This window comes from Triturus cristatus, chromosome 1_2, assembly GCF_964204655.1.
Source record: "Triturus cristatus chromosome 1_2, aTriCri1.1, whole genome shotgun sequence".
Taxonomy (NCBI): domain Eukaryota; kingdom Metazoa; phylum Chordata; class Amphibia; order Caudata; family Salamandridae; genus Triturus; species Triturus cristatus.
In genome coordinates this window covers 735,084,831-735,106,349 of record NC_140580.1, presented here as the reverse complement: position 1 = coordinate 735,106,349, position 21,519 = coordinate 735,084,831, and the positions used below count along the sequence as shown (strand labels likewise).

The 21,519-nt window shown below is 45.1% G+C and overlaps 1 protein-coding gene and 1 non-coding gene across 2 annotated transcripts in view; both read left to right on the top strand.

Annotated features, from left to right (window-relative positions):
- The window catches only part of LOC146867920 (protein-arginine deiminase type-3-like), a 406,190-nt gene that overhangs the window by 200,994 nt on the left and 183,677 nt on the right, over positions 1-21,519 (top strand). The window lies entirely within an intron of this gene.
- On the top strand, positions 3,926-4,075 carry LOC146867921 (U12 minor spliceosomal RNA). Its single transcript, XR_014968872.1, has one exon. It is a non-coding gene; the product is annotated as a U12 minor spliceosomal RNA (small nuclear RNA).

Genomic DNA, 21,519 nt, shown 5'->3' with positions numbered 1-21,519 from the left:
TGTACATACAAGCACCTCAGCACGAGGTTAAGGAAATAAATGGGCACTAGTACAAAAAATATCCTACGCAGGAGTCTCGTCCAACTCAGAATAAGAAGAATAGTCAGCTCCAGTATCATTAAGCAGGCAATAATCACTCCTATTTCTACATTAGAAGTCATTAACCTAAAAGGAAAATCAGTTAGTCTATCCCTTCTCTATCTCTAAGGTGACATCCCTTCTTAGCATTTTCCCTTCCAGGCAAGAGAGTAAAAAGGTGTCAGCAGTGAATACTTCCTTAGAAGTACACTCACTTAGCCAGAGCTCACTCTAAAAAGCTCCTTCTAGCTTCCCATCTAAACCTCAACTGGTCAACCCACGGGGCACTGTCCCTAATTCAAAATCCCAAAACCCTAGAACACGCCCTCCGGCACACCTCTTCAGCCAGGTCTTTTCCCAGTAGTTTTCCACTGAAACTTGTCTTTCATCCAACAACGGTTTACTCGTCCTTGAGTTCCAGGCACCTTCTCCGCCGAAAGTATCATCCCTACATTCCAGTGTACTCCCATATTGGCTTCGCAGGCCATCCTGACTCCTGAAACAAAGAGTTCTTTTTCTAACGAGCTAAATGTCCTTGCACCTGCAACAGAAACATGGGAACGAGAAACGTTCCACTTCTCGGAGATATTCTAACATTCTGAAACCCAAAGCCTTACCAAGGGAAATCATTTTCGGCCTACAATATTTAGCTAACAAAAGAAACGAACAGGCCTTTTCCTTAATGTTTACGGGATCAGGCCTTTACACAATTTACACACATTATTCTAAAATCACACTATAAGCCTTGATATTCATTACACTTCATATATTAATAAGCAAACTACACGTGCAGACTTTAATATGGTGCACGTTTAAACCTAATGCATCACGTTACACAAAATCAATCATTATGCATTGGCTAAAATACATTTGCAATTGACTACGAAATTGCTCTTCATGAATGGGATGGTTGCATTTCTAATCACTCTATTATAAGCAGATTTTAGTAATACATTTCTAAGTCACACATTAATAAATTCCATTAACGTAAGTGGGTGCTGACTAACGGTGACTGATGCACCCCTACAATTTTCTGAATAACGTGGTGCTCTATCAGTTCCCCCCCCTTTGATTACTAGTGTCATCACACCATTTCACAATACCCTTGGAGAAAGAACCGACCTAAACAGTACTTGTTGCCATCCTTCCCTGTCGGAGTCTCTCCATAATCTTAAGATTCTGATATTGACTGTCCTGCAGTCTGGCCATTCGCATCTCACCTGCTCTGAGAGCTCTCTCAACTCGATTTTCTTTGTACCACTTGTAAGCTCTGATAAATCCCCACAAACAAACCACACAAACCACAACAATGATGAGTGGTTTTAGCACAAAGCCAAGGAACCCTTTCCCCAAACTGGCAAACCAACTTCCCACGCGACCAAATCCTTTACCGATCTTTTCCCACACACTCTCTTCGCTCAAATCCTCTATCTCATGATGGATCGTGGTAATGTTGTCTATATATTTCTTCAGATCCTTGCTGTTATCTGGAATATATGTCCAACATTCCTGAACTTTCAATAATGTACAGGCTCCGCCCTCTTTTGCTAATACATCTAAAGCAAGGCCGTTCTGCAAAACCATCGTCCTTATCGATAACATCTCTCCATCCACAAGTAACAGTGACTTTGCTGTGTTCATTGACAACTAATCAACCACAGTCGCCAATCGTCTGATTTTCACATAATTCAAAACCACAACCAAACTCGGTATCATTGCTCCAAAAATATCTCCAATCACTGCTCCTGCACTTGCAGCTCTCTTCACTCTTGAATGCTGTCCATCCTCCAAAAGCTCCAAATCTGCTGCATGGTAAATCTTCGGAAAAATGATTCCCAAATAGCCCGTACCATACCAATTTGCAGGCAACCTGACATGGGCATTCTTTCCACACACATAATAAATGGTTGGAATCACTTGCACAGAGCCTTGCAGGAAGTTCTTAGCAGAATCTTCCAAGGTGAAGACATGATCACACGTACTCTGTCCTACCGGAACCTTTTCATAATAGGTCTGATAATGTTTCACACACAGCTTCCCTCTCTGCTCCTTGTCCAATGCTATAGGACCATAACTCCCATTGGCTCTGTGTAACCAATCTACTGGACTGTCTCCTGTATCTCGTGTTTGTGTTAGTTTTCTATATCTATCTTCTACCTGATCTACACATTTATTTTCTACATCAGACAATGAACAGGTCAAGTTATGCCGATGAGCATAAGCCGTATCCAGTTCCAAAGACGGTATGAAATACTTCTGAAGTCTGTCTTCTGACTTATAATAATCCTACTTATTCAAATGCTTGTAAGCTGGAACTTCAGGAAGCACTGCATTGTAATTGGAAAATAAATACTCAAACTGACCTCTGTCATAAAAGATACTAAGCAACAAACTACATGAAATTTCATACGTCAGTGGAAGATGGCGATATCTAATACCCTCGTCCACTGAGGCAGGTAACTGCATGCACACGTAATAGTCTTTCGCATTCATCGCATCCACATACTCATACAGCAGCCTTGCGTATGCATTAAGCTTAAAATCGCCTCTAGACAAATCTATGTGAAATCTACGTCTCTCTTTGATTAGTAAAGCTCTTTCAGCTCCTATAGTGACCTCCTTTTAGCTAGAAGTGGTAGGTGTAGGTGTCCCCTGTACCTCCGCTCCCTGCTCATGTGAAATGATATATGAAGCTATAACTATTAAGATTATAGAAATTATCACTCCACCTACAAGTGTACCTACTACTAATTTGGATCTATGATGAGTATTTCCAGCATCCATGATATCACAAAGTTCTCAAAGTTCTTGGTTTCAGCAGCAAACAAATAAGAGTCTCTTTTCTCCTCCAAACATCTCTTGCTAACCAGTTGAACAATACTTCAAGAGCTGGAAATCCCCTTGCAATTTCAGTTCCCTATTCATACAGTCCACACAAGACTTCCCTAGCCCTCTTTCAACGTCTTGACGGAAAGTCCCTACATTTTTAGGTCTCGCTGAGACAGCGCAAGCTGTCTCTTTGAGACATTTTGTAAGTGGGTTTTCAAAAGTGCTACCCACATGGTTTTGCTGGCCTAGAGCTTGATGGCGTGCACGTGCACAGCTGCTCCTCTGCTCCTTGCATTCCCCCCTCCCTTCTCGCCCAGCCCTTCTTGTCACTTCTGCTCGCATCTCCCCCCTCCCTTCTCCCCCTCCCTTTACACACAGATTTTTTAAATATATATTAATTACCCACTGTTTTTTTACTTGATTTGCTATGAGTAACAGGCTGTTGAGCCGAAGCCGGGATCTGGTTCTCTTGTAACGCGCTGAGATGCTCTCGGGCCAGCGTCGCGCTTATTGTAGGTAATGGCCCTGTGATTCATGGAGATGAGAGGGGAAAATTATTTTGTCCCCTCCACCAATGCCCCTCAGCACTAAAACTGCAGGATATAACACTCCTCCTCCCCCTGTCCCACATGTGTGTGTACTTGCATTGTTCTTATGCAATTCTCTTCAAAGACTCTAGATGGCGGTGAATTCAGCAGCAAGTGGTGTTTCGAGTTCAAGATGCGTGCACGTCACCGCCAAGGAAGGCACCCGTTCAGTCACCATTCGTAGTTATTTACCCTAAGGTGCCTCCCCGTTTCCCATGAGGCTACGCGACATTCTAATTTACATAAATTTGAGAAGGCAATGTAGCCGCTTTTGAGTGAATTGTGATTGAATAATGAACCCTTTCTCTGCAGACTTTAAATAGCGTAACCCTTTTAAGAGTTTTTTCAAACCTGCATATGGCGATAGTTTCTCGCTCTCACTTACTAGAGGTTTCACTCCTCAGTGGTTTCTTCTCCGCCCAATATCTTGTATGCCTTAAACTAATGAGTAAGGAAAATAACGATTTTGGGTGACGCCAGGATCTTCACTCATAATGTGAGTGGAATTTTTGAATGGGTACAGGTTGTCCCGTGGGTGACCCGCCTACTTCGCAGGATGCCCTGGTGCAGCGATCTGCCCGGCCCCATACTTGTTCAAGAAAAGATAATTAAACTTTAAAATATATATTATTTGCACATCATGTAAAAAAGAATTCTATTCAGAGCTAAGTATTATATATTTTTTTGTGACAGTATCTCTGCGTAGAATTTAATCTTTTTACGCCATTTGGCAAACTGTGACTTTAGAGTTTAGTAAAACGCTTCCTAGTTCTTTATTTCCGGTATGTTATGTTGTAGACGAACGGTAATTTTTTTTAGGTCTAGCTTTATGGAGCAACGGCACGTACACCTATTAACTTTTTTTAAATACAAAGAATACATATTGTGGAAGCTGGCTTCGCTCAGAGGAATCTTTTTGCCTCATCTAGTGCCATCCCCTATGGGGTGCTTGCATTGTAACGCTTTAGGGGAAATTTAACACCTTAAAAGTACTCTGAACTATCACACGTTAAAATGATCATCTCAATGATGCTTTGTATACTGAAAGTAACCAAGTTCATTATGTCTTAAGATGGTGGCAGTTTAAAACAAAACTTGGCATAGCCAATAGGTCTAGCTTTTTTTGACCTTATAAGTATTTAGTTATGCGGCACAATATCCTTGGTGAAACACCATCAACTGTTGCATGGCTAAACACTTATAAGGTCCCAAAGGCAAGACCTATTGGCTATGCCAATGCTTGTTCTTATTCTAGGAAATTGCCTTGCCACTTTCAATGCTTTATTTAGATACGGGAAATTTCTTAATGGAACACATATTTTGGATATTTTTAATGTTCTATTTGAAGATCTTCTGTATTTTCTTTGTAATAATATGTAAATTCAGATTGCTTGCTCATATTAATATGTACACGTTGATTATATATTTACTCAACATTTGCTAACTGATTTGATTATGATGTGATTTGACTACAATTGAAAATAAAACCCTTATGGTTGGAAATCCTCCTTTCTGTCATTTCTTTGGAGCCCCATTGGTTTCACAAGCAAAGGTCCAATAGACCAGTGAGGGATTCTGTTTGATGATTTCACTAAGAGAATGAGATTTAATAAACTCCACTCCATCACTGTCTCAGCACCAGGGGAGGGTCCTGCAACTGAATCTCCACAATCTACACCTCCCAGCTTGGAGGCTGAGTGGAGACAACTGAGTCCCTGTCTATTGTCACCTCAAGTAGTGGATGTTATTTTCGCAGCTAGATGTCCTTAAACCAATCCTATTTAGTCAGGTTGCTTGTAGAGGTTTGTAGTCTGGTGTAGGGGCTGTCACCATGATTCCCTGCACGCTAAACGTTCTGATGTGGTGTTTTTTCAGTTGTGGGCACAGTTAAGGGTTACATGTCAGCTCTTAGGCATTTGTAAGTTTACCATATCAGCCTTCTCTTTTCAATTCACCTGTGTGATGTGTTTTGGAAAAAACCTAAGGCAAGTTTCCTTCAATTCCTTTCACCATGCCACATCGGGACCTTAACTTGGTGCTCACCGTTCTAATGTGCGCATTGCTTGAAGCCATGCATAGATGCTCCTTATGGCTTCACACTATCAAGACAGTACTTTCCATTGCGACTGCTTTGGGGGCCACATGAGCAAACAGCAGCCTCTTCACACTACTTTTTTCCCAAACGGTTGTTGAGAACACAGACAGCCTTACTGCAAAAGGCAGTATTATCCTTTCATGTCAGACAAACAGTCAGAGAAGTGTGGAGAAGTGTGGCTCACTGGTTAGAGTAGGCAGACCTGGAAGCAGAGGTCAGCCCGGGACCAGGGTTCAATTCCCGGCTCGGCTGGGTCTTGAGTCCATAAATTGTCTATGGACTTGATAATTCTCGCTCCAGTGCATACTCGATTCATGGGTTCACACTCTGCGACTCTGGGCAATAGCTTGCTTAATCTCCACAATGGCCCCTCGCGGCGGGATGCCTGGCTTTCACCTTGTGGATGCCCTGCTGGGTTATCTCACAGGGGAATACCAGGACGGGTTCCCTAAGCAAGCGCTTAGAGACCGGTTGGTGATTTGCGCTATATAAATATCTGTACATTTACATTTACATTTACAAACCGATCATCCTTCTTGCCTTCTTCTCTCTGCCGCATCTCTCGAAAGAGAAGGCGATCCTTCTCCAGCCTCACCCGAAGAGAGCTGTGAGCTTTTACAATAAGTCACAAGAGAACACCATGTGGATGACCAACACTTTATAGGGTTGTCACTGGTGCCATAAAAGGAAAAGTGGAGCAGAAGAGAACTCTGTTCAGGTGGATCATCCTCTACATGGAATTGGGCTACTCATTGGTCCAGAAGGTACGTCCCCGAAGACCTGCATGTGCTTTCCAGAATGGCCAAGGCTGCTTTAATGGAGTTGGCAAGAGGGTGCTTGTCTTGGACACCTGCCAAGCTGTGACATGGGCATCCTTGCATACATGCACCAGACACTATTGTGTTCATACCCAAATCTGCTCGGAGAGACATTTCGCCTGCTCAGTCCTGCAGACATACACTACATTTTAAGAAGTGCTGATTGGTTATATATTCTGAAGGCGAGGAATCTGCAGTTAAAAGTAGCCATCAGAGGAACGAGTTACATACCTTTGGTGAAACTCTTTCTGGTGGAGACTCTAACTTCAGGTTCCTCACCTCCCCCAGTCTCCACATTCGTAGGAGTGGATGTTGGGAGTGGACATCTGCACACCTCTAGTATGATTCAAACACATTGACATTGTTATAGCTGATCTGCCTCTTAAGGTGCAGAGGGAGTAAATGAAGAAACTGGCATTAGAACACAGGAGCAGAACCTATATGTGGCTCTGTTCAATTACTCCGGGATGATGCAAAGCCGCTGCTGAGCCACGAAATCCCACCTCTGCTGCAGCGGTCGAAGTGGGGAAACAATGTAGGGGAACTGTGGCCAGAGAATCTGAGGGTGGGAATAACCCGAGGTTGGGATCAGTGGGCAGAGACAGAGGCGTGGCTTGAATGGGCAAAACATTTTTAGTCTCTGCCTCGCTACTTAGGTTAAAAACACCTGTCCTTCTGTGCTTCACCTTTCTATTTGTGCTATCTCATTATAAATCACCTCTCTTACTAACTTATTTCTATATAGTCCTTGCCCCTCGGCTTGGCACCTTTCTTACTAGCCTACATTTAAAAATGCATGCCAGCCCTCTAAAAACAAGCATTGGCATAGCCAATAGGTCTCACATTTAGGACCTTATACGCTTTTAGCCATGCAACAGTAACGCTATTGCACCAAGGATATTGTGATGCATAACTAAATACTTATAAGGTCCCAAAAGCGAGACCTATTGGCTATGTCAATGCTTGTTTCTTCCACTCGGGCCTAGGTTATCTTCTTTATAGACTTTTATTTACAAGTTCACTTTCAGTCCAAAATAAGATCAGCTCCCAGAATCTCTAAAACATTCTGCAAAAGTTCAAGACGAAGCCACACCAATTCCTGATGTGGTGGCACATAACCAAATGTTGGAAAAACCAGCCTCTCCAAGATTAGATCACAAATTCTGCTTAGACGTGGAGGATTCGGAATAGTGAGAGTCAGTATTCCTTCGATCTCCATGGGAGCAACAGCAAAACATCCACTTTCAGGTTCGGATACTCGCTGACTAACGTCAAGGACCTCAGCCTCCCCGAGCTCACCGCTCCTGGCATCAATCACAACATATGTCCACTCCGGTGAGGCGTATCTCTGACACGGCACTCTTGTTCTCCTGGATCTTCTCAGACCACCTCGGCTTGTTCTTCATCACTCTATTCAGATTCAGACGTTTCAGAAACTGGGGCAAGATCGCTTTCAGCTGCCAACCTCAGGTTCAGCCACCTCTGGCTCACGGGCCAAACCTCTTCTGCTCTTGTGGCACTTCTGCTCTCCCTCTGGGTACCCTGTGCACTACTTCCTTCTTCGGCTGAATTTGACTCTACTCCACCCACAGCAATACTCTCTCCATCCGAGTCAAATTCGGGGCTTCTATTGACACAACCCCTTTCAGCTCGATCCAGTGCACAACCAACTGCATCAGCAACCCTCACAGCTTGACTTGCCCTCTCGATTGGCCCTGCCACCTCAGCTGGATTTTCATTCACAAGAGGGGCTGTTTCTTCCAAGGGTGCTGGGACTCTGCAGGTATGGGAGGCATGCACCCAGTTCGGCAACCCTCCACACTTCACTGCCGTGTTTGTGACCAGTATTACCTGGAACGGGCCACGCCAACGAACATCCAGGCAACTCTTCCTCACGTGTTTGCGAACAAGCACCCAATCTCCCAGACACAGGTCGTGGCGAAGGTCACTTGAGGCCGCAGTAGTTGCTGCTTGCACTTGCTGAGACACAGAACGAACTACATCAGTCAGTCCCTTGCAGTCATTGGGAATTAAGTCATCAGTGATGCTAATTAGAGCAGTCGCAGGTATGGCTGGCAGTCGCATTGCCCTCCCCATCAGGATCTCGTGAGGTGATAACCCAGTCCTCCTATCTGGAACACTGCGTAAACTCATAAGGACCAAGGGCAGTGCATCAGGCCATTTCAAAGATGTCGAAGTGCACACTTTTGCCATCCGTGCTTTCAAAGTCCCATTAACCTGCTCCATAATCCCAGAAGCCTCTGGTCGGTAGCTGCAATGTAACCTCTGATCCACATTCAAGGCAACACAGAGCAATTTCATGATCTCACTGTGGAAATGTGTCCCTCTATCTGATTCCAAAGAGGTCGGGAAACCGAACCTCGGGATGAGCACCCTCAACAGTAGCTTAGCTACAGTGAGTGTGTCACATCTACGTGTTGGGTAAGCCTTCACCCACATTGAGAAAACACATACCACAACTAAGATGTACCTCAGTCCATTACACTTTGGCATCTCAATGAAATCTAACTGTATTCTATTGAAAGGCACTCCTGACCTTCCAATGTGACTCAAAGTTACAGCAGTCTTCTTTCCTGCATTCATCTGTTGACATGTGACACACCTCTGGCATACAGCTTCAGCAACCGCACGAAACCTCGGATTGTACCATGTGTGTCTAAACACTCGCACCATTGCGTCCCTGCCAAGATGTACGGCACCATGTATTATTCTTGACATAGGACTCAACAAACATTCCGACAACACAGCTCGTTCATCACTAGAGACCCACACACCCGCATCTCCTTTCTCACATCCTGACCTTATCCAGCCATCTCGTTCTTGGTCAGTAACCTCATCCTGCAAGCGCTTTAGTTCCTCCCAAGTATCTGCCATGGCTAACATCATGCTGAGCTCGGTTCTTTCTAGGCTTTCTCCAGTGTAACCTCCTGTAAATATGCATCCTTGTTCAGCGCAGAAACGGGCAAGCTCATCTGCACAGTTATTACCCAATGAAACAAAATCAGTCCCTCTACTATGAGCAGAACATTTGACAACCGCAATTTCCTTGGGACACTGTAATGCTTCCAACAATTGTCTCACATATTCCCCATTTCCGATGGGCGACCCTGAAGATGTCATGAAACCTCTCTGTGACCATAGCTGCCCGAAGTCATGAACCACACCAAACCCGTACTGACTGTCAGTGTAGATTGTTATCCGAATCTGATCAGCAGCCAAACAGGCACGGGTCAAAGCAATGATTTCAGCTACCTGAGTGGAGTGTACTCCCTCTAAACAAGCAGCTTCAACAACTCCAGTGATGGTACATACAGCAAACGCTGCTCTCAGTCGGCCAACATTGTCCCTTAAGCATGAACCATCCACAAAAAAAATTTCATCAGGATCAGGGAGTGGTTCATTCACAATGTCTGGTCACGGTTTGGTGCACAGTTCAGTCACATCGAGACAGTCATGGTCCTCACAATCTTCGTCATCTGCATTTGGAATGAGCATCAATGTGGCAGGATTCAAAACAGAACACCTCTTCAAAGTCACATTTTCTGCCGCAAGTATAATCTGCTCATAGCGTGTTAGTCGATTGTTCATGAGGTGCTGTGTTATGGTCCTCGTCATCAACAGTTCAACAGAATGTGGCACATAAACCGTAAGTGGATGTCCCATGAAAATACTCTCACCCCTTTCAATACTGACCCCCTGTTGCAGCAACAGATTTCAGAAATCCGGGCAAAGCAGAAGCTACTGGGTCTAAAGTAGCTGGAAAGTAGGTAACTGGTCTACGGACACCTCCATGATTCGGAGTCAAAACTGACAATGCGCAACCTTCTCTCTCGCAACAGACCAACGAGAAAGCCTTGTTGTAATCAGGCATTTCCAAAGCTGGAGCACGATTCATAGCCTCTCTCAGCCTTAAAAACAACATTAAACAGTCGTTGTCCCATGGTACCGGATCACTCACATCCTTGTGAGTCAGCCGCTGTATAGGCTTCGCTTCAAAGGAGAAGTTGGGAATCCATTGGCGGCAATAGCCAACCATCCCAAGAACATCCTAACCTCTCTCTGTGTGGTAGGCACAGGCATGTTCATAATTGCCTCAATACGATCTGGTGACACCTTCCTCTTGCCTTTCTCAATTCTGTGACCCAAATACTGTACTTCACTCAGACAGTATTGCAATTTGTTTGGGGACACCTTGTGTCCATTCTCTGCCAAATGGTTCAGTAAAGCAATGGTATCAATCCTGCAAGCGTCTTCCGATTCTGAGGCAATGAGCAAGTCATTAATGTATTGCACCAGAACAGAGTTCTGGGGCAACACAAGACTCTCAAGACTCTTCTTCAAGATCTGATTGAAGATCGATGGACTCTCTGGGTACCCCTGAGGGATATGACACCACGTTAACACACGATTTTCCAGCCTTAAAGCAAAAAGAAATTGGCTTTCCCCATGGAGTGGAATTGAGAAGAATGCTTGACACAGATCAATCGCTGTTAACCACTCAGCTTCACATTGAATCTGAAACAGAATCACAGATGGATTCAGTACCACTGGACAGCATGGGACAACTATCGTGTTGACCTTTCGCAGGTCCTGCACAATCCTGAATTTCCCACTCGGTTTCTGTAGTCCCATGATAGGTGAATTACATGGGCTACCCATGATCTCCTTCAAAATTCCCTGCTTGATCATGGACTCAATTACAGGTATGATCCCTGCAATAGTCTCAGTTGACAAATTGTACTGGGCGTCCTAGGAAATTCCACGTTCTGCTTGACCTGAATCTTCACTGGCTCTACACCTTTGATCAACCTAATCTCTTCTCCAGTGAAGTCCCACACCTCATGTGACACTGCATCTCTCAAGTCAAGTGGAAGCTCCTCCACTGTCAGCACTGGGAGTGCACAATTGCTGATTAGCAACCTTAAAGGTCGCATGATCATCCTTTGTCTGTACTTCAACTCCCTTCGGTGTGCAATAAATGGTACAATTTAATTTTCACAGCAGATCTCTTCCTAACAGACAAACTGGACTCGAGTCACACACCACAAACTGGTGTCGATCTTGGAAAGTTCCTATTCTCACAGGAATTGGCTCTGTTAATGGACTGGTCATTTTCTTATTTGCTACTCCAACGACTTGGATCGATTGTCCTGAGAGGGGTAGGTTAGGGACTACTGCGGATCTCACAGTAGACCGGGTAGCAACAGTGTCAACCAAGAAGATGGTATGGTGACCATCAACATCTTCTTCTACAAATGGTCCCCTCTGGTCTACCTCCAAGACTGCTCCAAGTGTGCAGTCTCCCTCCCCTCTCAGGCACCGTCATGCCAACGGGTCTGGGCTGAACTCATCATACCCTTCGAACAAGGGCATCTGTTGACAAGTCTGAGTTCCCTGCTGAACATATTGAACCCTAGGTGGCGGGGGAACTTGTACCTGCGGACTGAACGTTCCCCCTTTCATCGACCTTGGTCTAGTAACTGAACTATCTCTACTTCCTGTTGCACTTAGTTAATCAGATTTAAGGGGCACTCGCGCTTCCAATGTCCAATCTGGTGACAAAGATGACACGAAGTGGTCTTCTTCAATGTCCCCACATCCACTCCTGTCTTGGGATCAACTGACTTTGGTCTTCCCTGACCTCGGACATTCTGGTTTCCTCCTTGGTTATTTCCCGGTCTCCTTGCTAACGTCCCTCCGCTCGGCTGAACTTGAGCCGTTTGCATCTGAACAAGCATCAATTTGTCTTTCAACTTCCTGTGCTTCGAATCTACCTCATCACTGCAGTATCTGGCATACCGCAAGTTCTCTGCCACTGACTTGTTCTGCCAACAGATCAAATGTTTCTGTATCATGAGATTAACTTCTGGCCTCAACCCCAACACAAATTTTGAAACAAACTGTCCCATGTTTTTTTTAATCTAAAGCATCTAATCCACTGTACTGTTTGAAAGCCTGCAACAGGCGTTCATAGTACTCGAGCACCGTCTCTTTTGGTTCCTGGACTGTCCGATCTATCTTAACCCAATCAATATCCTGAGGCAAGATTTTCGATTTTAACCATGTGCTCACCTGTTCAAACTTCTTCATAACTATGGGTGACAGACCATTCGTGATAGGATTCCTTTCTGGCTCTGAAGTCGGCCATCCAACAGCAATCTTACATGCGGACCATAAGTCCCCTGGGACCACGATGTCAAACAACATGTTCAAATCAATCCACAACACTTTTGAGATCTTGACAAAGCGGTCAACCTGCTTGTACCATTATACAGGCTTCTCCCTCAGCCGAGGGAGATCATTAGTAAATGCAGCTGAATAACCCCTACTCCAAGGCACATGCACGTACCCTCCGTTTTGTACCTCTCCTAAAGGGAAATTCCCTATACCTAGCATCCCTCCACCTGGAGGCGGTGTCTCTCCTACTGTTCTTTTGGAACTCTTCTTCTTGGACCATCTTTCCTCCCATTTATCAAGCATGATCCATGCATGCATCGCTATGATCAGATCTCTGATGTGTGTTCTCAACCCTATAACCCTTTTCTCTTCCAGTTCTTGGTCACCATATTGCAACCTATGGTTTCCCTGCAATGACTTAGTTTTGGACAAATCGACATCATACTTCTTGGCCAACTCTGTCAGTTTCTTATGTGCGGTTCTTGCCTTGCGAGTCACATCCTTCGCTACAAAAAGTAACTCATCTTGTTCATAAATGTATATCCTTTCAAGAGGCAAATTTCCATTTATTATTTCGTCTGCTTCTGCTTTCAATCTCACTACATCTAACATCCTCCCTTTTATGGCGCCTTTCAATATTTCTCAACAAGCTGCACCATTTTGTTCATTGTACTCGCAGCTTTGATCTCGAGACCTACTCTCTTCTGTCCTGTTCCTAGAGACTGGTCGGTTTCCTGAATTACCTTGCTCCTCATTCCCTGTAGTTCTCTCACACTGATTTCTCGCAGGCGGTACTAACATTCTCAGATCTGATCTTGACTCGGCCAAAACCTTGGTTTTACCGGTCTCGCATCCGCCTGTCTCCTAGAGGAGTCTGCGGTGGCTGGCAATGGCGTACTCCATTCTATAGGTCTCGGAGCCTGTTCCATCTCGCTCTCTGTCCCGTTTCCCTCAACGAAACTCCTTGATCCAGCAGCTGACTGTGCTAGACTATCAACTCTCTCTTGGTCTGGGTTGTAAACTGAAACAATGGGTCCAATGGTAACCAGTACTTTTTAAAGCATCTTGTAACCTCACACCTCTCGCAGCCTTGGTACTCGCTACAGACTGAATTCTTATGTCCTCCATCCATGTCGAGATTTTCCCCACTACTCTCACATCTGACTGAGTCTGTAGTCCACTAGTCCCTTCCGCTGGAGTCGACTTTCTTTCATAGGAATCAGGATTTCCGACAACAACCTCTCTACCAAGCTGTCATCCGTGTTACTATCATCCTCATCTACGCTCTTTGACTTCGCACTGTCTGTTTTCTCTAGTAGTGGGTACAATCTATCCCCCTCAATTGTTTCCACTCTCCACCTCTTCTCTAGTGCATCCCACCTCGCTGGAATGCCCTGATTGACTTCTTCACTCTTTCTTGACTTCTGTCTCTTTTCCTGTCATACGCTGCTCTGATCCATGCATGTAATGCCTCAAACTGGGTTGTTCTAGGCAAAGGTCACAAAGAAGACATCACTGATTTCAACTGATACAACACATCCAACCTGAAAGTACCATATCATGGGAAAATCAGTTCTCCCTCACCATGAGTCATTTTATGCCAATTTTCAAGCCAAATTATATAGTATGCAATCCCACATTCTTTGCCATATAATGCGCTGGAGTATCCTCGGGAGGGGCTTCTTCTCCCCCTCGAGTAACCACATGTTTGTCACCTCTTCACAATTCTCGGAAATCCTTAAAATATTTCATGATGAACACATTTTTTGATCGCGCACAATGTTTTTGCTCACTTCCTGATGTCAATCCACTAATAGCAGCGCGACTCACACCAACCGACCTATCGCAGCGCGACACATTCTGACGTCACACTTCCTCTGCTCGCAGCAGTTGTTCCCCTCCTTCACAATTAGCTTCTCACTCTTGCATTCGTCCCATTCACACTGTGAAGTAATTATCTGTCCACGAAACGACCGGACAATCACTTCTCTGACTGCCTCCGACAGTCTCTTGAAATTGTTGACCTCAAACCTGGCAACTGTCTGTCCGCGAAACGACCGGACAATCGCCTCAACTTCCACATACAACTACCCACGACCAGCGTCGGTTACTCACATACTCACACATTCGATCCCCTTATCTTGGTCTGGGTAATCGATGAGGTCTCATGATTCCCCTTCAATGGTCAAAAAATCGACCTTGGGTGTCTTCTACACCACAACTTCTCAGACTACTCGTCGAGTCTAAGAATCCCCGGGCTGGGCGCGCTCACAGCCTGATCTCACAATCACTCAACTCTCATTCCAACTCCGCAAGACATCACATAATCAAATTAACACCGCAATCTACAAAACACATCACCCTATTCATACTCACTCTATCACAACTGCTGCTTTCCGCCGCACCGCTACTCTCCGTCAGTCTCCATCAGCTGCCGCCGTTTGCTGCTCACCATCCAATGGGTCACCATCATTCGAATTCTATGAGCCTCTAATATCTCTTATCTTGATCTAGCTCTCCCCTCACTATCCGAGATAACCATCCTACTCTGCTACCAACTGATGGAGCCAGATTCTTATCTACCTTACCATCACCAAGAATCCTCTTAGGCTGTCAGGATCTTTTTATCTGCTAAATAGTGTAGAGGGGAGGAAATCAAAATTCTATGTCAGGACCGGAGGCGAGGATTATGCTTTACTTTCTCCACTTTAATGAACAGAACGGACACCTCGCGGAGTCCCCCCGCCTCCGAGTCCTTAATAGAATTGAAACTTTCCGTTACGATAGCTAGGAAATTTTTCATTCAGCTCTTAATACATTAAATCAAATTCAAACTCTAAAAGGACCACTGACTCCGAATCTTAAAATGCAGGGATTTATTACAAAGCCAAAAATAATTGTACATACAAGCACCTCAGCATGAGGTTAAGGAAATAAATGGGCACTAGTACAAAAAATATCCTACGCAGGAGTCTTGTCCAACTCAGAATAAGAAGAATAGTCAGCTCCAGTATCATTAAGCAGGCAATGATCACTCCGATTTCTACATTAGAAGTCATTAACCTAAAAGGAAAATCAGTTAGTCTATCCCTACTCTATCTCTAAGGTGACATCCCTAGTTAGCATTTTCCCTTCCAGGCAAGGTGTCAGCAGTGAAGACTTCCGTAGAAGTACACTCACTTGGGCAGAGCTCGCTCTAAGAAGCTCCTTCTAGCTCCCCATCTAAACCTCAACTGGTCAACCCACGGGGCACTGTCCCTAATTCAAAATCCCAAAACCCTAGACCACGCCCTCCGGCACACCTCTTCAGCCAGGTCTTTTCCCAGTAGTTTTCCAATGAAACTTGTCTTTCATCCAACAACGGTTTCCTCGTCCTTGAGTTCCAGGCACCTTCTCCGCCGAAAGTATAATCCCTACATTCCAGTGTACTCCCATATTGGCTTCTCAGGCCATCCTGACTCCTGAAACAAAGAGTTAGTTTTCTAACGAGCTAAATGTCCTTGCACCTGCAACAGAAACATGGGAACGAGAAACTTTCCACTTCTCGGAGATATTCTAACGTCCTGAAACCCAAAGCCTTACCAAGGGAAATCATTTTGGCCTGCAATATTTAGCCAACATAAGAAAAGAACAGGCCTTTTCCTTAACGTATATGGGATCAGGCCTTTACACAATTTAAACACATTCTTCTAAAATCACACTATAAACCTTGATATTTATTACACTTCCTATATGAATAAGCAAACTACAGGTTCAGACTTTAATATGGTGCACGTTTAAACCTAATGCATCACGTTACACAAAATCAATCATTATGCATTGGCTAAAATACATTTGCAATTGACTACGTCATTGCTCTTCATGAATGGCATGGTTACATTTCTAATCACTCTATTATAAGCAGATTTTAGTGATTCATTTTAAGTCACACATTAATAAATTCCATTAACATAAGTGGGCGCTGACTAACGGTGACTATGATGCACCACTACAATTTTCTGAATAACGTGGCGCTTTATCACACTCCTCTCTGCACTTGCCTTTGGTATTGTTTTTCTTTGTTTTACCCTCGGGAGTATGTGTGTTGTGGACGAGCACCCAGTAGGTAATCCAGCTAGACAGATCAAGGGGAGCTGAGTGGTCTTGACAAGCCCTTCGAAATTTCCCCTGTCCTTGTGGGTTAGACAGCAGTCTTTGCCCCCCACCCCAGCCCGCCTATTTAGTTCAGTCCTCTCATATGTAAAGCTTGAGAGCCTCTACAAAGTGAGCTATCCCTATTTGGGGGGGCGCTAATCCTGAACCAGTCGGTCGGAGTATCTCCTCTTTGCCAGTAAAAACACACTTAAACTCTAAGACAGTGTTCCGTTCTTTTGCAGATAACATGTACACTGTAGCTCTAGTTCCGTGTCCTTGTTTTGCGGCTGTTTTAGTTCTTCTACAACGTTAGGGTTGCAAATGTTAAACCCAGAGTGATCTTTATTGGTGGAAGATTGTTAGCAAACATTGTCTCTTTGTAAAAATTGTTAACCCTTTATTTATTTACATGTTTTCGAAAGCTCCTTGCACCATAGGGCTTTACTATGTTTTTATAAAGAACGGAATGAAATAATAGAGTCAATGAAGGAAACACTTAAACCTGTTGGGGCACAGCATTATACTTATTAGGGTCTCTATTCAATGAGAAGCATGAATACTCCGCTGAATGAATGAATGCATGAATGAAAGGTTTGTTTAGCACAGGCAGCTTCTCAAGACAGCATCCTGATGCTGAAGACCACTTAGTAACAGCAGCAAGTTGCAACCAGAGGAGTTTGTATCGAGAGAAGCAAGGTTTATTCAGTTTATGGAAAGAGGTTTCTGAGGTGGCTGCACAGATACGTGGAAGAAGGTTATTTCAGAGATTGTTGGCTCTGAGGGGGAATGAGCAGCCTGCAATGCATGTTTTGCGTAAGCAGGGAAACCCAAAGAGCCTGAGGCTAAAATGGAGCATAGGGTTTGGAAAGGGACTGAAGATATTTGGAGTCCAATCGAGCCACCACCCCATTACGGAGAGAAAGGGCATTAAATAGTTTTCTTTTTGGAACTAGTTGCCAGTAAAGTAGTTTCATGGCAGCCTGTAGAAATTGGCATTTGAGAATGTTAAGAACCAGTCTCACAGCTTGGTGAATCGCTCATAATTGCAAATTGCTAGCGGTAGTGGATGGGATGAGTGGGAGTAAACAGTAGGGGAGTAAAAAGTAGCGGCCAGCAACATAAAAATATGGTGAGGTGCGATGCTCAAAAAACTCACCATATGTATATTGGTGGCCACAGGCATCAGTTGCTGTCTCTCGTTCCGGCACTCTCCTCGGACTTGGGCAGAAAGTGAGGGACTTCCTCCCTTGTGCCACGCGAATGCTGCAGCTCCTGGATTGGTTGGAGCAGGCTAACCCAGCGCTCACAGCATGCAGCTGCAATCCCTTGGCGGATTTTGCAGCCCTAGGATTGCAGGTTTTGAAGTGTGCCTGACAGATTAGTCGGCTGTAGACTGCCGGCCAAGCTTTCATGCACACTGGTAGGGAGCTGACATAAGTGCAATCGCACTAATCGTCCCCGCTCCCTACCCTCTCACTGAAGCATGGCAAGTCTGCCACACATAATAAAATGGTATTTATTACCATTTTATGAAAGTGTGTGCCTGCTGCGCTGGCAGCCGGCGAGGCGATACTCCTCTGCCATAATGGAGGAGACGCCGCTGGGAGCCAATATCCTCAGGCGTCCCAGCTGGAGAACATAATGAGAAGGATTGCGTGAAAAGCAGGTTCCCTTTAAATTTGAGACGGCTAGATGTCCTCAATCGTGCTGCTGCAGAAAGGCATTCATTGAAATTTTCTTTTTTTGTTTTTAAATCTGATTAAATTTTGCCACCAACAGACAAATAACAAAACTGTAAAATAGGCTCTATGCTCCTGCACTGCTCCCCCGCTACCATTTTATTGAATCCCAACAAAGTCCTTCATATGTACACATTGCTGTAAGGTAGCCTGACCGTCTTGGGGCTCCCTGTGAGATTCGCGCCTGGTACAATCCCCCAGTTCCTTACTTGTGCTGTCTTCCTCTAAGCCTTCTCCTATTTCCTGGCAAGGGCCCCACACTTCATCAGATTTGCGGGAACATTCTCAGGCTTTGTGAATCAACTTCTCTGCTCTCATACACCAGTTTATCTTCTTCTCCCAGCCCACCACTTTTGGGATCATCACCGCCTTCGTATCTGATTATGTCTCTCCTTGCCACCATCACTGCCATATTGAGAAATAACCTCTTCCCCCATTCCCCACATCACTAGGTGAGGCAACAGGCCCAGTGGACTATCAATAACCTGGGATGTCCTGCGACTTGCCTCTCTCTAGTATTCCCTTATCACAGGACAGTCTCACAGTGTGCATACTATGGAAGCCTTCTGCCAATACCCTCTTAGGCACAAGTCCTCACCAGTCCACACCATTGCAAACAGGCTTGTCTGCATGTAGTATGCCCTGTGGAGTATTTTTAGCTGTATCAACCAGAACCCGCCCTTATGGCCACCTTCCTAGGGTATCTGCAGGCCTCCCCCATGCATCATCGTCCAACACCTCCAGGTATCGTTCCTATCTACTCCTGAGTACATCAAGTGGGGGGAACAGGTAACCATTTGGCAAGGCGATTGGTGTAGATTTGGGAAATCATGTGCTTATGTAGCAGGGATCACAGTTATCTAAATTCCAGTGGTGTCTCCAGTGCCACCGCGTTTAGTAGAGTCCCATAGCCCCGGAGTATATGTTGTACTTGCAGGTACTGGAGAAATTGGCCTCCAATTAGCTCAGATTGTTGCTGGATCTCTGTAAATGGGATCATGTCTCCTTGACACCAGACGTCCCCCAGTTGTGAAATGCCAATGATATCACATTTCCCTCCACTGTTTGCGGTCCCTTCAGAAGATCTCATTCTCAAAGGGGCATCTTCAATGTCGCCTTTCCCTTCCAATCCAGCAGGTTAGTTGCCCTTTGGCAGATCTTAACCCAAGCAGCCATTTGGGCAGGCATGTGAGTTAGCCCATCTGTCCCATAGAGGTAGCCCTGGTAGCCTCACAGCCCCAGTGCTATCCTGTCTGCGCATTCACATCACAGTAGAAACCCCACACTGTTAGCAATCATTCACTACCAGCAATTGGGTCATCCAGTAGTATAGACGAAGGTTGGGGAAGGCTGCCCCGCCCTCCTGTTGTGTGGTTTCCTTTTGAAGGAGTTTGAAGTTATTCTGGGAACTCCTCACCCTCCTTCCCAGAGCAACAGTCTTGTTGCCATCTCCACTTCACAGAATAAGCATTCCGGTACCTCAAACAGGGTGTTCTGTAGTATATAGAGGAACTTGGGCAAGTATATCGTGTTGCAGGGCTGGTTGTTGTCCACCGTTACATAGGTTCCCAAGTATTTAAAGCCTCCCATCGAAAAGTGCAGGCCCAATCCCTTCAAGATACCTGGTTGTTCATGAGATGGCGACTGATTTATTCCAATTAATGCGGATGCCAGCATATCCACTGAACACCTCTAGTAACTGCAGGATAACTCTCTGGGTCTGCCAGGTACAGGAGGACATCATCCGCATAGAACTAAAGTACGTCTTCCCATTCCAGGTCCCACTTCAGGCCAGGGATCAGCAAATCCCCCCCTTATGCAGGTCACCAATGGCTCAGTCGCTATCCCGAACAACAAAGTGCACAAGGAACATCCCTGTCATGTGCCCATTCCCAATTGAATTATTTTGAGAGTCTTCCATTGACCCTGACTCGGGCTGATCACTCATAGTAAAATAGCTTGATGTGGCCCAGGAAGAATGGGCCAAATCCCACCTTCTCCTGGACTGACTCAGTAGAATGGCTGTACTTGTTGGCAAAGGCTTTCTCAACATCCAAGGCCATCAATATTATTGATTCTCGCTAGCAGTCTCTCCGTGACTAACAATCAAACAGGCGTCTTAGACTGTGATGTGTCGACCTGTAGGGCATAAAGCTCAACTTTTCCAAAGTAACCACCGTGTCCACTGCTCTAATCAGTCAGTTCGCCAGTACCTTTGCAGTAGCTTGGTTTCAACATTCAGAAATGAGATTGACCAATAGGAGGCACACTCATCTGGCAGTCTACATCTTTGTGGTTTAGAACAATGTTAGCTTGGTTTAGGTCTTTGGCAGTACGCCACACTCCCTAGCTTCACAATACATGTCCCCCAGGGGGCACACAATACAGGATTTCATACACTTAAGGAACTCCGAATGGGGAAGCCGTTTGGGCCCGGGGACTTCCTTCTCTTTATCTGGGCCAGGGTTTCTGAGATGCCCATCTCTGATATGTCCTCCTCCAGGGTTTATCTGGTCTCATTACTAAGCCTGGCACCAGACTATCCAGAGGAAACTCTAATCTTGTCCTTGGCTTCCCTGAGCTTTGTCTGATATAGCTGTCTTAGGTTATCAGCGAACAACTGTGTTTCTACAGTTCCTCCTCCTTATCTAGACACACTGTAGGTCTAACTTTAGCCTTCTTCCCTCTGAGCCAGCCAAGCCAGCATTTTCCCATCCTTGTTGCCCACCTCATGTAGCCTCCCCTTCATGATTCTGTTCTGAACCCTGTCCTTACTTTAGGCGAGGGAGCTGTATTCATCTCATATCGCCTCAACCCTTTGTGCCAATTCCTCAGTGGGATGTGCCATGCACTCATCCTCTCCCCATGCCACGTGGTCCTCCAAGTCCCCGAACACACACACACACACACACCCACACACACACACACACACACACACACTCTCTCTCTCTCTCTCTCTCTCTCTCTCTCTCTCTCTCTCTCTCCCTTCTTTTCTCTCTCTTTCTCTCTCTTTCTCTCTTTCTCTCTTTCTCTCTCTCTTT